Source organism: Sceloporus occidentalis, unplaced genomic scaffold (genome assembly GCF_023333645.1).
Source record: "Sceloporus occidentalis isolate IW3139 unplaced genomic scaffold, rSceOcc1.0.p SCAF_26, whole genome shotgun sequence".
In the NCBI taxonomy this organism is placed as follows: Eukaryota; Metazoa; Chordata; class Lepidosauria; order Squamata; family Phrynosomatidae; genus Sceloporus; species Sceloporus occidentalis.
The window spans coordinates 12772187-12791132 of record NW_028317006.1 but is presented as its reverse complement, the minus strand read 5'-3'; positions in this window follow the sequence as shown (position 1 = coordinate 12791132).

Genomic DNA, 18946 nt, shown 5'->3' with positions numbered 1-18946 from the left:
TTTGCTGGTAACCCTTGCTTTATCTGTGCATAATAATGTTTCCAATTATTTATGCTTGGCACCTTGAACTTTTCCCATTAAAAAAGGATCACAGTCAAAAGAAGATTAAGAGTTTGAATACCAGGGATGTAAATTTAGTTTGAATTGTGCAGAAGGTCTCGAGAAGATCAGAGCATGTGGAAGAAATAGTTTAAGGTGCATGCTAGTTATCAGAGAGGTACGGTCAGACAAAGCATGCTTAGACAAATGGCAGCTGTGAGAGAAAATTGGTTGGATATTTAATGAAACGTGCTTAACTAAAGATTTTGTAAAGCATTGACTAGGCTTCTATCAGTAAAATAAAAAAAAAAATAGAAAAATATATTATCCTTTGCTTTTGTCCTGATGAAGAACCTCAAAGTAGGGCCAAAACATCAGAGATTAATTGACAAGTATTGCTTCTTTTCTCAGCCACAGAATGTTCATTATTCTTCCAGTGCTCACACCAACGTCTACAAACTCTTAAGTATCCGGGATGTATTTTCTGAAGACTGTATGTATTAATAAGTCTTTTACAACTTAGCCATAGGCCTATCAAGACATTGAAAGTGGCTAGAGCAAAGCTCTATTAAGTCTCTGCAGCCATGTTTCCAGATTGATACCTTGACCATGTTATGAGCTACACAAAGAGACGTTTCTCCAGTGAGGATATTAATCTTGAAGATCTAGGGTCATAAAATCCATAAGAAGGGATTGCTAACTGTATTTCCTATAGGAATATTTAAACTAATCTAATGTTTTAGACAGTAGGGATGCCCAGATGTCAGATGTAGTCTCAAAGGCACTTTCTTTAGTCTTCGACTCCACCTTCTGTTTTAGGAGATTATGTTCCAAAAACAAAGAAGTAACAAAGTGTTAGTTAAGAAAAAAAGATCTACTACATGCAATTGTATGATTGTATGTAACCTTTTGTAAAAGAAACATCTCTATATGATTACATTACAAATCTGAAACAAAAAAGACTGACCAAGAAATAAACACAGTAGTATCTAAATGATCTTGAGTTTCATTGTACTGTTACCAATTTATGACATCATCACGAGGAAACAAATCAACTACTTCAGAATAGGTAACTTTTACACCATGTCACATGGAGTGATGTAAATAATCGAAACCGATCCCTCAAGTGTGTGTGTTTTTTTTCTCTTGATTTGAGATCCTATACATGTTTGTGGCCATCAGTGTTCACAGCAAAAAAAACCCTGTTCAGTCAAGAGATTAAGAGTTAAGATTGAAGATGGCAGAATATAATTCCTTTGGTATGACGTCTGACTGAGAATCCCCAGTTCAAACATTTTTTTTTTTCTTAACTTTTTTCGTAGAGAAGAATGTACAAGCGTACAGATTGATTCATAGCGGGGGAGTCCGTTCTTTCCTCCTCCATCTTCACCAATGTTGTCTCGCACCTTAGAATTCACTAAGTGACATTCCTAAAATGAAGCGAGTCGAGTGGACGTGTATTCTGAAGTAATTTGCACTGGCTCTGCGGGGGCCCCTTAGCAGTTTTCTTTCACCAAGGGAGTCCAACCACAATCAATTTTCACTCTATGAGCTGCCCAGGGGGCCTAGACATGCAGCTCCTCTCACATCCCATCCTTCCCAATCTTGTTTTCTAACTAGACTTTAGTAATCAGTTTATGTTTGACATCCAATGTACAGGTAAAGTCACCTTATTGACCCTGCATGACTTCAAATGTACATTTACCAAAACATTGTTTTGCATATTTTTCTGTACCTTACAAATATGATATTACTTGAGCTGTACTGTCATTTAACTGATTTTTGGATCATATTAAGAACATAATTCTAACCCTTGAAGTGCCAGATTAAACATGCTACATATTAAACTGCTTAACAGAGTACATCGCTATACTACTGCTTCATACATATAATTTACATAATTTATTAGCTTTTTACATTTTGAGACAATATATTGGTTTAAATGTGTTTAAACAAAGATAATTCATTGTTTTTTTAACAACGTGCAAAGATGACAAAAAGAAAAGGGGGGGGGGGTAGTTCTGCAAACTAAAAGAAAAGCTAAAATTTCATCGAACCGAAACTCCAGCTTCTAGATTTACAGGGCTGTGTAATCTAAAAGCACCTGTCTGTACTTGACTTGGATCATCACTATAATAGAACTAGTCAATTAACAGCAGGAGGCTCACCGCACATGGGGTTATGGGCACTGGGTCTGAATGGCAGAAACATGAGGTTCATACACAGATGTCAATCTTGAGGACTCCAAGTTCCTTAAATGTCCTCTAATATCTATAACTACTTTACGTACCAACGGTTTTATGTACATTTCCACGCAAAGAATCTAGTTGATACCACACTGGTTCAATGTGACTCAAAAAATTCCGAAGGTAAAGAAGACTAGAAGATTGAAATTATTGTTCTCCTCCCTTACTACTGAGTTGGCAAATAAAGTAATTGTTAAAAGAACTTTCCTTCTCCCAAAATAAAATCTATTAAAAATAAGAAATCTGCACAATGCCTCTCAATTTTTTTTTTATTTTTTTTTTTTACTGCTGCTTGCCCGAACAATCCTGACCCGTGCCCTCTACATAAAGGTTACGTTTTATATATTTCTTTCTCCTGGATGCTGCCGAAATGCCAGAACCAAAAGAGTGGAAATGCGGATGACTTGTAATTAGAATCGGTAGAGAGGTTAAGTGAGTGCAGCTGCAGACGAAGCTCTGTTATCTTGCACAAAAAAAACCCTTCTAAATTACCTTGGCATTGCATTTAGATTGCCAGAAGACAGCTCAAACTTATTGGGGTCTGCGTTTAATAAGCTGAAAGTTCAAACATATTGTTAAAACTTGCAGATTGCTTAGTGGAACTTAATAATGAGTCTACACAACTCTTGGCACCAACACCCCAAAGTTTTCTAACCCTTGTCTCTGCTAGAACAAGCGCAGTGTTCATTATGCTGTACTCGTTTCTAAGATTAAAACGTTACTCCAGATTTTTTTAATGTAACCTCATCATTTCATCGAGTGGGTCCTATATCATTCAGGAGCAGATGCTGAGGGTCAGACCTCATTAAATCAATGATGCAATACATTAGAACATTTGGGTTTTTAAAACAGGCTGAAAGCCAGACTTAAAACTTTAAAAGCCACATCCTAAAAATGGGCAGCTGATAAAACAGCTCTGAAAACGACAGAATATGCGTTGTGTTCTATTCCATCAACGTTTCTTACATTAAAAGTAACACGTCCCCTAAAATCCATAGATTTATTTATTAAAACTACCCATAGCTTGCACTTTTATCCTTCGGCTTGTTTCGGAGATATTCATTTTAAATGTAAGGGGCTATTTTACCTGAGAACCCTGAGATCTGTACCAAAAGATGGTAAGGCTGTCTAATCAATGCCCTGTCCTAAAAGCAATCAAGAACAATCAGCAACGTATTGACTGAAGGGCAGTAACAGTGCAGAAGTATAATCATGCTTCATCCAAAAAGAAGGAGGTGAAGAGGGCTGCACACATAAGGTGGATTTCTAATAAAACGATATGGCTTATGTTATTCTGTGAAGACCATTACTTTTAGCAGTTGTGTTTATTTAGTCCTGAGGGCATGGCAGGAGGACAGGATGAGGCCAGACCCAGAAGGGCTGCTTGTGATGCTCATCCGCCCCAGCACACAACAAGTTGTTGCTCAACCACCTGACCATCAGCTCTGGTTAATGATCTGTATGACTGTAAGAAACTACTCAAGAGTTTCCTTTTTATACAGGACGGTCTCAACTTTCAGGAACTCACTGTCTCACTGTCACTCTTTTGCTCCCTAACCAGCCCATGGTCCGCATTGTCCGCAAAAGTAGGACAGAAGGGCAGCTACACTGGACAGTGTATGAAAATTGTGACTGTCCCACAAAAATGAGATAGTTAGGAGGTATGTCATTTAGTCATATAGATCATTTAGCATATCTGATGGTGGTTAAGAAAAAATGAAAATGTACCAATCTTATGAAGTCAATGAGTAGATTTTTATGAGCCAAACCTAAAATTAGGACCTTGACATCAGGAGCTCCATGGTCTTTGTTAGGTAGGTGCTTGTTTATATCTGTATCTTTTCTAAGTGTATCTTTTATTTATCTTTAAGTGTATCTTTTAATTAGGCGTTTTCTCTGACTCCTGTTGGTTATTCACACTTTTTGTCTGCTCGCTGTAACAATCTGTAACATGTATCATGTATTCTGTAAAGTTTTAGACTGTGAAAGATGCTAGTTAACACCTTTGCTAGAGATGAGATCAAGGGAAGAGGGGAAACCAAGTGATTTGAGAAAAAGGTGACTTAACGGGAACTGGTTAATTAAATAAGGTGAAGTCAAGGAGCAAACAATGGCATGTATTTCATGAAATATAAATATATAATATATATAATGAATGTGTAAAGTCCATCTTAACACATTTACGGTGTCTAACTCTCGTTTATTATTTATAGATTTATATAGTGTCTTCCACAGTGCTGTACGATGTGTAAACAGGACATCACGTAACACTTAGACTTGTCCTTGTAATGTGTAAAATACCCACACATGTTTAGATATAGTTACAAGATTAGCTAGTGATCATACCTGGAAGAGACTTATTCAGAGCTATTTAGCAGAGATACCCTGAAACTATTACATGTGGCGAGTAACAGTCAGAAAAAACCTCTGTTGCTGGCCCCCCTGCAGAGCCGACAAGCAAATATGGCTTTCTCCCCTGTTGCCATGCAGCAGCAGAAAAGCAACATTCAGTCCAGGCCACGATGTGACCCGGTGATATTATGTCTCAAAAGTAAATAATAAGCTCAATGCTCAGAGGTCAGGACTGTCCAACACACTTTAAACAAAATGGCCTGAAAGCACATAAAATCCTCAAGATTGTAAGCTCGTTTGAGCAGGGCCCTCTTCATCTGTTGTTTCTGTAAGTCAAATTGTTATGCTACTGTAATGATACTTATGATGTCCTATCTTCTTATTGTCCATTGCTACGGAATAGGATGGCACTATACAAAACAATAAAGAGGGTGCCTAAATCACATGCTACCCTAGTGGCCATATGTGGGACTGCAAGTAACACACACAAAAAGAACAGAATATGGAAATTTAGATTCTCAAATCACAGCAATCCAACGGGCAGCCTTCTCCATGCGCCATTTCCAGCTGTGTCCTGTTGCAGAAACATTAAGGACACTGGGCTCCTGATGAAGCTCAACTAAAAGAAAATAAGGGTGAGTTTGTGTCTGTCTGTGTGTGGGGGGGCACTGAATGTACATAAAAATAACAGATGCTGACAGGCAAGACGAGGTTGGCTCCAGCAAATCTTCCTCAAGCTGAGCTCCTATCCTTAGACCCCAATAACATCAGAAACAGAATAAGATACCGCTTGCACTGGGTTTTCCCTGGATATTAGGCATTTAACATGTGTCCTTATATCTGGGTTTATTGAATGGACTAAATAGATGTTTATTGATGAGGGGAATGAAATTGGTATTTGTATGGAATATAAAATGTCACTGCACCGTTTATATCTACGGGCAAATAACATTCTGATATTTCCTGATGACAGATTATCTTTAACTGTAATCTAAATTCCTTCAATAACCGTTCCCATGACTGGGCCTCATAACTGTTCTATTAACTGTGCCTAATGCTCGCTGAAGCAAGGCGCGCTCTTCTGCACGTTATTTGAAAAGCAAGCATTTTCCAGGCTGATCAAACAGCGAAGATCCGCTCATTCCAACATCATCCCCAGCCAAATAAAACCCAGTCACGTTCCGAATTGCTCCAGCAGCCTTCATACATTAGGAAGTATTCAGATAAACAGAGGGATTTGTTTACGAGCTGTAGCTGTGGAAATAGCAGGTTGGGAGGCAGTATTTCTGAGGGTCTGATCATTAGGAACTCATTACGTATTCATTCTAACAGCATCAATCATTGTGTTCCAATCTGATTTTCATGTGAAAATCTCACTTGTAAGAGTTTATTGCAACAGTAATCATGAGCCGGGAGTGTTCAGTCTTGCTTGGCGACGTTTTATCAGCACACGGCAAATATACTGTGAAACAGAACATCTCTACGCCGCTCCGTCCCCCATCTCTACCCCAAACCACGTGGACTGAGTTTTTATATCTCTCAAGATGCTGTATTTCACACAGTGCTACATGTGTGTCAGTATGTTAGCGGAACATTTTGTATACGCCAAGATTATTTTCTTTTCGTTCCTTCATTATTTTCCAGCTTTGTACAACTTCGACACAACAAACATTTACACTACCACAGATCAGTATGTAAATCAACGAAAGATACCCATACTGTGTGTTTCTCAAACAGTTCTAGTTATCTCATTCGTCTTAAGTGCTACAAACAAATTAAAAGGGACTCTGGAAGAGATAACTAAAACTAGAACTATTTGTTCTTTAAAATTATCCACTTTGACATAAAAATGCGCATTTTAATAGAAGTCCAAGGGTAAATGTCTATTACTGCAGTGTCCATAACTATGGAGGTCAAGGTCAAGGACAATGTATTAGAGCTACTAGGATTTACTTATAATTAGAATCTGATATTGAATTGTTTATGGGTAAAAAGAAATGATGACTTTAAGAACAAACCTGTAGTGTTAGAGTGTAGATAATGTCTACTGCATGTCTGTGGGGGGAACACTGTCTGCACTCATATTTTCTGTTCATAAGCTAGTGCTAGCTACTTTTAAAGAGAGTACAGAGTGGCGAACTTAAGTAATGGCTCAGTGAGCACTCAGGGTTGGCCGGGTCTATGTATTAAGAGCCATTGTTCGCCCTAACGGGGATGTCTTCCTAATTGGCTGCTTCAGTGACATGAATCGTTGGACCGCGGAAAAGGTTCTGCTGCACTATTTCATTTATCTTTTTAATATTTTAAAGCATGTCAAAGTACTTAAAATACATTGTGTCTTCTTTGGGGGACACTAAACTGCCCTTCTGACAGCTGAGGTTAGAGAAGATGACCTGGGAGTGATTTAGAATAAAGGCAGCCAATGTTGTAGAATGTGAGGGCGTTTGGAGGAAATTTGGATGCAAGGGAAGGTCAGTTGTTACTGTATAATTACTACTGTTTGTAATCACAGGTTCTGTATCTCCAGAAAGTCATTACTAAAGAAAAGAAAATATGATTAAAATATCCTGCCGATATCCCAGCATCTGCTCCAGATTTGAAACTTACAGCATGCTTTCCTTCGCTCCGGCTAATATGACCTCCACATTGTTTAATTATTATTTTATGATTTTAAGTAGATTTGACAGCACTTTATTATAATATTGAATTTCTTCTAACCAAATGTCTTTCTTAATCTACTTTGCAACTTTTTTAGGATTTGCAGTTAGCAGTAGTGAGCCAAATAGTTCTGGGTGAGGTGTGGTGAGATGAACTATACATTACCGAGGACTAATTCAGAACGTCTTGCGAGACAGAATGTCAAAGGTTGACATATCGCACTGAAACGTAGTGATTTAAAAAAAAAATAAAAAAAAAATAACATAAATCAATCTTTAGTGAACAAACCGATTTGCATATAAATAAGGATCTGTTCAATAACTCTTTATTAACTTTAATTAATACAAAAAACAAAATACTGTCTGCGCTTCTCACCCTAATAAAGTTGGCAACAAATATATAAACATAATATAAATGAGAGGTTTTGGTTATATGAATTGGCCAAAGCATAATTAAGCTCACCCGCCACGTCAAGGCACACTCTCAATAGGGTGAGATCCTACTCTCACCTCCTACATAGTGGGCACACAAAGCAGTTTATACTGCTACCAAAACCTTATTAATGTGTTGGGGGAGGTGCAATTAAACCTCCTCCCATTTAACCCCTGGACAGCAAGCTGCAACCAGACTGATGAGGAGCCAACAACCTCAAATATGTGCAAACAGGGAAAAGAAAAAGTGTCGGTGCGCTAAGCTAGTCTCAGGCTCAAATAATACAAATGTATAATATAAGGCCTACCAAACAGTGTGAGCATGCTGCAAATACAGTGTGTTGGCTGTACAATGTATACAAAAAACAAAATACTGTCTGTCTTACTACAAAATACTGTCTTAATAAGGTTTTGGTAGCAGTATAAACTGCTTTGTGTGCCCACTATGTAGGAGGTGAGAGTAGGATCTCACCCTATTGAGAGTGTGCCTTGACGTGGCGGGTGAGCTTAATTATGCTTTGGCCAATTCATATAACCAAAACCTCTCATTTATATTATGTTTATATATTTGTTGCCAACTTTATTAGGGTGAGAAGCGCAGACAGTATTTTGTTTTTTGTATACATTGTACAGCCAACACACTGTATTTGCAGCATGCTCACACTGTTTGGTAGGCCTTATATTATACATTTGTATTATTTGAGCCTGAGACTAGCTTAGCGCACCGACACTTTTTCTTTTCCCTGTTTTAACTTTAATTAAACCAGAAGATGCTAAAGAACTTGGGTCCAATGGTCCTAAGTAGATAACTTCAGTGGGTCTCTTGTCAAAATAATTGAATCAAACACTTCAAGATACATTTTCTCTTAGTTCAGTTCACTTAAAATCCAGGTGAGTTCAGCATTAAGTACACAGGTCATCCTACCACCTGGAGTTTAAACGTATTGAGCAGCAATTTAGGGTCCCATCAGCCGAAAAGAGGCGCCATCAGAGAATATAGCAGGGTTGAGAAACAGACTCCTCTTACAGTTATATCACTATGATTTTTCTTCTTATCACCTCCATAATGTTTTTAAACATAATGCTATAATCCAGTAGTATTGGGTTTAATTAAGAAGACAGAAGACTTTCAATAGTCTCCTTGTGGGGATGGAACATTGAAGGAGACATGCATGCAAGATAAGTTTAGCACTTTTGAGTCTACACGATTCTTCAAATGGAAGCGATGTTGCCGGCATCCAATGCTAGCTCACATCTATCAATCCCCTTTCATCAAGACTCAACAGACCCAGCATGGACAGCTAAGTTTGTAAACTTGAATGCAAAGCCGAGTTTGTCCTTTATTCAGTAGCATACAGTATGCCAAGACATGGTGTACCTCAACAGTGATAAATGCAATGCATAACAGTGTCTTCTCCATGTAATTCATTGTTTAATAAATGTAGTGCAGGCAAGGCCATCATATTATATATATATATAAATATATATATATATATATATATATATATACACACACACACGTGTGTGAATTCAATGCTCCGTTTCATCTATACTGCGGGTGTTTGTATGAATGGATATTATGAATCTATGAGGAAGTATGTACACAATGTAGATATAGAAAAGGATAGCCATGGGATCCGACCACCCAATTGAAATATAGATTCACAGGAAACTTTAATAATAGATGGTTTGACAACACATGCAGAAATACATCCGATGTAATGGATAAAAGCCCAAAATTTCCCCCAAAAAGGGAGAAAATAGGATCACGCTTACGATCTGCCAAGCATGTGAATGTGCAAAGATGGTCATTTTGCTTCCAGGAAAATAATTATACAAGAATCCTCCGGGGTTCACAAGAGGAATGATTTGGGGAATCCTAATTGATTTGCATGGCTTTGTGAATAGGTGAATAAATACAGGGAATAAAAACACACAAATCTAGTCCCTGCTGTGTCAGCGTTTGATTTAAAACACATTGAGCAAGGTATATTGCAGTCTCAATAACACAAAAGCACTCAGCCATATAATAACTTCTGGCTATGTAACACTCGCTACATTTCTCCCTCGTTTTCTAGATTATCTCGGTTTTGAATCACCCAGAATCCAGAAAAAGAACAAGGGAAAACGGAAGCTGCGGAGCTTTCTATTTTCCAATGTCTAAAAAAACCGCAGAAATTTAAAGAAATAAAGAAAACTCAAAAAGTGGACCGTTTTATTATGGTCTGAATTATTGTGGCTAATACAGTGTGGGAATTTAAACATGCATGGGATAGGCACAAAGCTATCCTGAATCGAAGAGAACACTAATAAAAGAGTTCAAAAGGAGCCTGGACGTGTTTCTTGAAAGCAATAATATTACAAGTTATGGATATTAGATTAATAGGGACAGAACGTTGATCCAGGGATTTATTCTGATTGCCATATTTGGAGTCGGGAAGGAATTTTCCCCCTGGTATGGGGCAATTGGCATCTGCTTCATAAGGGTTTTTTTGCCTTCCTCTGGATCAACACAGTAGGGACACAATATGTATATAGGTTGAACTTGATGGACTTTGGTCTTTTTTCAACCTTATGAACTATGTTACTATGTTACTAAGGACTGATTAAGGTCTGAGGCATTAGATCAGGAATAGGACTGGATGGGCTGAATGGTTCCTATATATGTTTCTATAAACAGAATGTTAGAATTATGTGTGTTGATATTTGTTGCAATATTGTCATTAATATATATATATATTTAATTGCTTAATCCCCTATTTTGTCCACTGGGGGGCTCCTGAACTGAATACATTTTCCGTAGACTTTTATTGTCTTTAATTATGCCAAAAGTTACATAGATTTTATTTCAAGAGAATGCTGTCTCGATAAAAGCCCGGAGAAGCACAGAAACGTCAAGCCATTCTATTACACACTTCTTTATCGGCTTTGTAGAACTTTGCCCATTTAAAAAATGTGTAAAAGTAGTTTAATTTCCTTAGCAGATTATTTGAAAGATTCAACGCATTTTTCATTGAGCCTTGAAATAAGACTGGATCATAAAAGCATTATTGCACCCCACCCCAAAAAGCTATTTACACATATCTTAAAAGCATTTAATTAAAGGGAACTATGGTCGGCTCGGTGCTATGGACTCCTGGAGCGTCAGTGGGTGGCCCGTCACTGGAAGATATATGGACAGCCAACTGACACCCTGGTGACACTGCATGATATGGAAACTGGGGCTTTGCAATACACCATATTAATCATTTGGAAACATAGAACCTTAAAGGACAATTGTAGTGAGAAAAAAAATATTTCTTTAAATTCCTTAAACACTAGTAACATAATTGCAGTAAAATTTTATTGAAAGAGATATAGGAAGTACGTTTTTTTCAGCTCCTACACTCCCTATATAGCATTTATGATGGTTCGCATCTTTGGGAGGATCAGACTGATATTCTATTCAATATACATGAATCCGGCATGCTGTACGGAGAGTGTGGGAGCTAAAAAAAGGTTTTTCCTATATCCTTTCATTAAATTTTAATATACTTTATGTTATTAGTGTTTAAGGAATTTAAAGAAACATTTTTCCCACTACAGTTGTCCTTTAGTCAGTCCTTAGTCTCATCCCACATTCACATTCACATCCTATGCATGTTTAAATTGTATTAACCTCTACTACTTCTGCTGGAAGTCTGTTTTACTTATCTACCACTTTCTCAGCAAAGTAAAATTTCCTTCCATGACATCTAAGCCACTGACCCTCTAGTTTTAGATTATAACCTTGTTCTCCTCCCCTGAATCAAACTTCCCTCCATTACATTGTTCAACCCCTTTAAGTATTAAAATATTTCTATCCTATCTCCTCTCTCTTCTTTCCTGTTTCCTGATAATTTTTATTCAGTAAACTATTCACCATTTAAAATTTTAATTGTGATGTCAAATCCACCCGTTAGCAGGCTGTGTTAGATGGCACATCAATTTTACGCATATTTTCTCAATAATGAATTTAACAGCAACAGCAGTAGAAATACATTATTGAATTTGCCAAGTACTCTCAAAAATAAATTACAAAGATCCCAGAGCGCATAGCGTCATTCAGCAAAGAGATATAGGGGTCTATTTACTTTAAACTGCCCCCCATCAGGCCCTTACCTGGGTCTCGTGGGTGCATTCCGGAAATATTTGTGGAAAAAGAGAAGCGCCTCTCATTCTCCATGAATCTATCTACATTACTGACCACTTGGTGCAAAAAGGTGGCACAGTCTCTACCACGTTCCTCCAATCGGGGGAAGAGGGTGTGCCCAGAAGCTCCGCCTTTTTCCGGAAGTGCACCAGCATCTGTGGTATACATGGAGGGCGCTATAACCCCAGGTGCCTCTCATCAAAAGGTCTGGTTCATGACCAGCCCTTTGTGAACAATTTTGGACTTGTCCGGGGGCACCCCGCCCTGTGTATTAATGTGGTACCCTTCTGATAAGTGGCACCCAGGGCCAACCACCCCTGCCGAACGTAGCAGAGTCACGTAATGCAAGGTTATGTGACCCTGTGGTTAAACGTCAGGCTGCTCATAGCCACAGGGAAAGCTGCAGTTAATGTAAGGGGGTGAGTGAGGAAAGGAGGGAGAGTGGAAGCCTGTATGCATGTTTGACCGTATGTACGTTACAGTATATAAGGGTTTGTGTGTGATGATATATGTATGTGTGTGTGAGCATGAATGTGTATGTATAAATATGTGAGGATGGACAAGGTTGGCACTGTTTGGGCACAAAAATTACACTGTTAAGCTGTTTGGGCACAAAGATGGGACTGTATGTTTTTGAGCATCTGTGATCTTTGTAGCATAGTTGACATGGACGACTGATCTTGATGAAAATGGTTGAATTTACACGTTTCTTTATTTTAAGAGCATCTCTTAAAATAATAGATAAAACATTTGAAATGGTGCACAAAACAACAAAATATACAAGTATGTACTCGGTATCCATGCCTAATATACAGAAAGGGAAACGGTTGAGCCCAAAAAGAGAAAGGGGGCTTGTGATGTATGGATAGTATAGTGGGGGACTTCAGTTGCTCAGCCAGATAAAGTTCCTGATACTTGGGGAAAGAGAGACGCGGGGGAGGGGGAGGGGCATGTGCTAAAGCAGTCACATCTGCTATTTAGATTACTTTTGAGAGAAAGAGACATTTGAGTAGTATATACTGTACATTGTAAAAAGTGTGGCAATAACATTATTTACTTAAATACAAAGTATTTTTGAAGTAAACCCAGCTATTAGGATAAGAGCATATGAAGAACTTGGTCTGTGTCTTCCTGCCACAATGCACAACAACACAACAACCATTAGTAAGATCTCTTGTAGGATATTAAAGATCAAATATGGTATTACATGAGAAAACAGAATTATAAAAAAAAAAAACATATTCGTTGATACAGGAAACCCATTGTTGGACTTCCAATGAAGTTATTTTGACAAGCTATCATAAATATGTCAAAACAACATATTCTTTATCTAGATGAAGCCAGCATTATAAAGCGAGGACGCATCAGAGACTTGTGATTAAATTGTGCATTGAATCAGGTGCGAGGTACATAGCTAACAGTTTGATTTTGGAGATATATTGCTTTTGAAAAGGAAAACTGTACAGTAATGTATAAGACAACATATAAAAGTGTCTCTACTATGTGCTAGAGTTTCAATTATATTCAGCAATGCATTTCTGCCTAGCCGTTACGGAACAAGACACACCCAAAAGTTAAAACCCACCAGCAAGTCCCACAGAATTCCAGTACCTCCATAGTTTCCGAGCTGTATTATGCTACTGGAAATTATAAAAATGTATGCAATGATCAACAGGATGAGGTAGTTGGGTGCGTTCGGGGAAATAGTATGTTTCTTGCACAAGAAACGGGTTACTCATTTTCAGAGCTGTACTGGGGATGGCTAGGCAGTCAGAAGCCACCAAATGTAGTATGTGTGGCTGCTGATTGGATATGTGTGGCCCTCATTGCACACCCTGCACACTCCAGGACCCAATCTGCAGTTGGAGCAGCAGTATCAGTAAGTATATGGCCCTACCATCCCCCCAATGTGCTAGATGGTCAATTTAAACCAATTTATGCCCTTTTCAGCGCACACATTTTATTGTCTACTCTTTTTGAGCATTTTTGGAGCTTTTCAGGTTTTAAAAATAGTAACAATTTATTCTCTCATTTAGTATCACCTTTAAGCACTTGGTGACATCATATAACTTAACACTACAACTTCATACGACAATTCCTGGATATTCTCATTGCTATATAATTGGTCCTTAGCCAAGACAGCATCCACAAGAATTCTCTGAGTATTTTGTCTCATTAAAACATATGCTCATCTCTCTGATTTCTAATGTTAATATGTGGAGCAAAGAAATCTGAATTTCTTATCTCACACAAGTAGCAGGCAGCAAACGGGACACGTGTTTTAATACCAAGACTTATCCTTCAGTCCCAAGACTCTCCACGTAAACTTCTCAATAACTCATTCCCCAGTTTTTAACTCAATCTTGATGACTTCTATTTTTTTCTGGTTGCTGGAACAAATGGTGATAAAAGGTACTGTAGGCTCAATATTCTTGGTGAGATGAAGTAACATAATTGATACCATATGTTCCTAGCACTAAGGTTGCGTTCAGGCCTAAAATGTTGCGAACAAAATTAAAATGTAAAAATGATTTCTTACAGTGCAGCAAAGCTCACATGGAAATGACAGGGGAAAGTCTCAACTTCACCTCTTGGTACCGCTCAGATGGGGTAGAACCAGCTTCGGACAGCCCCTTAAGAAAAAAAATGCCAAACCCAACAAAAACAAAAAAGATAAAAAAAATAACATGAAGAAACAATACAAAAAGCTGATGTATTTTATATCAGAAAAAATGGGCCGACCAGATGGGCCAAATTGTTCTCATCTGCTCTCAAATTCGATGTGCCTATGGTGCAGCAGGAAAAGAGGGTCCTGCACTTGAGAGCTTGCAAACTAATAGGTGGTAAAAAAAAATAAAAAAAAATGAAAACCCCAGCTGAAGTAATTACATTGTAGAAAAAAAAAAGTCTTTTCACACTTCCTAGGAATAAGAAATTCTATCTTCTCCATGATTATTCAATAATGAACTCCATTTTCTTAGTAACAATACCAAGAAAAAATAGATTTACATTCAATTGTCTTCAGTGTTTTATCCTTCATGTTACCGCTTTCTTAGTTGAATGGAGATATTGTAACTTTATTAGTAAAATAACCAAAGAAATAATTTGATTTACTTTTCTTGAGATTATTCACAGCCGGTTAGCATATGTAGTGTATCATTACTGGAACAGTGTAATATATACAATATATATATCTATTTATATATAGATATTGATCTTTGCTTGTATCCTTTTTCCTTTGTTTTTCTTTTTTTCGTGTTCAGAACACGGTTGACAGAACTTGGCAGTGGTGGGATATATATATATATATATATATATATATATATATATATATATATATATATATATATATATATATATGAGAGAGAGAGAGAGAGAGAGAGAGATACACAGTACATATAGATATAAACATACATACATACACACACTCGCATGCACTTACAGATACCACCACTGCCAAGTTCTGTCAACCGTGTTCTGAACAGGAAAAAAAATAAAAATTAAAACAAAGGAAAAGGGATACAAGCAAAGATCAAACAAAGTCATCAAGCAGGAAAGCCTACAAACACTGTTCCAGATGATCAAGAACGGTTGCAAATGGGTAGCAACAGAAACTCATACCAATTATCCAAGGTTGCAATTAAATTAGTATAATTGATGTGTGTGCGGTGGATTTGTTGGAAATTGTAGGAGAAAGACAAGGGGGAAAAAGTGAGAAGGGGGGAGTAGGGTAATAGGCTGGTGTAGATTGAAATGTTGACATTGTAAAGTAGGTGCCTGATCACTACTAAATCCAACCAAACAGGATAAGATTCTATACACAATGGTGTAACTGTACCTTTAAAAGGAGGTAGACAGTTGTAGAATAATTGCACAATAACCAAGAACATTACAAACTAAATTATTGTGAACAGTTCAAGATTCATCTGCAGAAGACTAAATTAAATTAAATAAAATGTATGGTTAATATAATCTAGATAAGTCTAGAATTTAATTACTCTTCAACAATGTCATCAACAAAGAGAATAAAAGACCTTTTTGGAACAGAATTCTGCTGCAGAATATTAAATGATAAGTGGCAAGATATCTTCCATGATATACATTATTTAATAACAAGGGGATATAGCTTGGAATATGCTGCTTTTCCATCAGCAGAATCCCTGAAATGTGTTGTTCTGGAAAAAGGGAATGAAGATAATATTAATTACCAATATTTTGCTTCCCATTGAAAATGTCATCTAGCAAGAAGGGACGAAGTTACACGCTTGCCCTGGGGATGCTCCCGTAGGAGACCATTCTCTGCAGCAAAGAGTAAGGAGGATGCTGAAGTGAGCATCAATGTTTAAGTCATGGATGGGGGGGTTCTTCTAACCCCTTAAGGAAACAAGTATGCATACCTTAAATATAGATAAGGCTTGCTTAATAGTTTTTTAAGAGTTCTTATTACTTTCTCAAGTTACTAGTAAGATGCATTGGTATGTATCACCAGTGAATGTCTGATTGCAGTGCAAATCTAAAACCCAATCTGCAATGGTCTCCATTCTCATTCCTCTGTTCTTCATTCACTGGAAGTTCTCACTGATTGACCTTTGCTGCCCTTCGCTCGGTATTGTGTGTGGGAGTCCGGCAAGTTACAAAGAAACATACTCAGGGTAATTGAAAAGATAAGTGCTAACAACACTCCTCTGCCATTTCATTGTGTCTGCCCTTATGGCAAGCGCATTCACGGTGCAGAGGTGAGATGAAGAGCTAAAGGGCAACTGGAAAGGTTCAAGATTATCTATTATCTAAGGAAGTCCAATCTCTTTTTCTAGATGGATCATTCCAGAAGCAGTGAGTTAACATGGAACCCACAGTTTGACCCTCGTTCACAACAGTCAGCTGGCCATAAGGTGGATAGCCGCCATTTCTTAGTAATGCATGTATGTACAGTGCTGTGAAAAAGTATTTGCCCACTTCCCAATTTTTGCTATATTTGCTTATTTGCCACATTTAAATGTTTCACATCATCGGACTAATCTTATTTTACGATAAAGACAACTTGATTAAACAGAAAATGCATCTTTTAAATGATCGTTTATTGAAGGTAACAAGTTCAAAACCTATATCATGTGAAAAAGTAATTGCCCCCTTAAACTTAATAACCCTTGGTGGCAACAACTGTAATCAAATGTTTGTGATAATTGGCAATGAGTCTTTTAAATCGAGGATTAAGTTTAACCATCCAACGTACATACACTAAAACAGTTTACAGAAAAAGACTATAAAAATAATCACAGGGTCCAGTCATGGTGTAAAGGCTACCTGATGCACTATATACAATGGTGGCTGAATGTGGAACTGCAAGGTGAAAAAGAGCGGCTGAAATGGGCACTAATCTACAGCTCTTGGGGGGGTAAATTTTTGTATTACACCACGATTACTATCTAGTTATTGGAGCGTATTTTGTAGTTATTTAAATGTTCTCAGTTAGTTATAAAAGCGTTATACTCCGTAGGTAGAAATTGGGTGGATTTTGACAATAATATATTTTTAAGTACTGAGATATAATTTTATTAATAAAAAAGTAAATTGTTAACATACACGCATATATTTCTTAATACACATATGTATTAAGAAATGTAAATTCTTACAAGTATTTAGATATACATAAGACACATGTAGATGTTTTTAATTTAAATACACAACGATTTTATCTCAGTTTTAAGCACACCGAAAGGTATTCCTGACAACGGTGTTTGGCTAATGCTTGATTTTGTATGAATCTTTGCATGTCTGGTACTTTGGTAAATAATTTAACTTAATTACCACTCAAATGCACTTGAAAAAATAGTGAGCTTTGCCGATTCTGCATTTGACGGATGGAGCCCAATGGCTTTTCATAAGGATTAAAAAGACCCAAAAAATGATTTGTTAATTGTTTTATGATGAATTGCCTGGCTTCATTTACATATGCAGCTCAATCAAGGCAATTAGTCTAACTTAATTCAAAAATGTCCACTTTTTTTCCCCCCTCGGTTCTAACTATCTTTGGAAAAGCATTTTATGACACAAAATAATACAAATTAGCAATGTTTGGCTACACAGTGACACAATGATACCCGATCAAGTAGCAAAACCATATTGTCCTTTTTTTTCCGAGAAATATTTTATCAACGATGAATAATTAATTGCCACATGACTCCAAAGCAGGTACTGATAGGATGTTGCTTATAAAAAGCAAACAAAGGTTTCTTAAAGTGTGTTTTTAACCTAGATCAAAGTTTGAAATGACAGATCTGCTAATATTAATTTGAGTAACATGATAGAGAACTCAAAGTTGAAGGGTAACTATAACTCACATCGTCCACATAACTGGTACGTTTCCCTATCTCCTGATCACTGGAAATAGGTGGGTATGAGCCATAGGGTAGCCAAGCTGGGGTAGGGGGCCACGATGTGCTGGAAAAATTAGCCCGGTAAGAAATGGGTATGGGGTGGGTTGAATTGGGCTGGAAATAGGTGAGTTTAAGTGATTTTTTTTCCCTTAGAGATTAACACACTGTCTGCCATATTCAGTGATTCTGGGAGAAATGCAGTTAGTGAAGTACAGAGAATCAAGCAGATCATTAGCTAAAGGTAACTCGTGACTTGTCCTCAAGTGCTATTCTAGTCTTAAGGTATTTGACAGAATGATAATTAGGAATACTGATATCACTGTGTCTATCTTTGCCTGTCCACTCGTAATATGGAAGACTATTTTTGCATACTTGAAGATTGATGGATGGGTGCTGGGAATCTAATAAGTATCACTGCCTCTGGCAAAATGTGTCTAGTAATAAGAATAGGACAGAACAAGTAGAACAAGACCTGTAAGAATAGGAATAAGGAAGGATGTGGAGACAATGTTAAAAAAAATCTGAGTATAAATAGATGATGTATATACAGGAAAGCTCAGACAGCCGGAGAGATGATGAGATTTATGGTTAATCTTACTGTAAATTAGAAGTTGTCTCATCAGAGAGAGACAAGGAATCCAGCAGATATGGCTTAACAGGGAAGTATATATA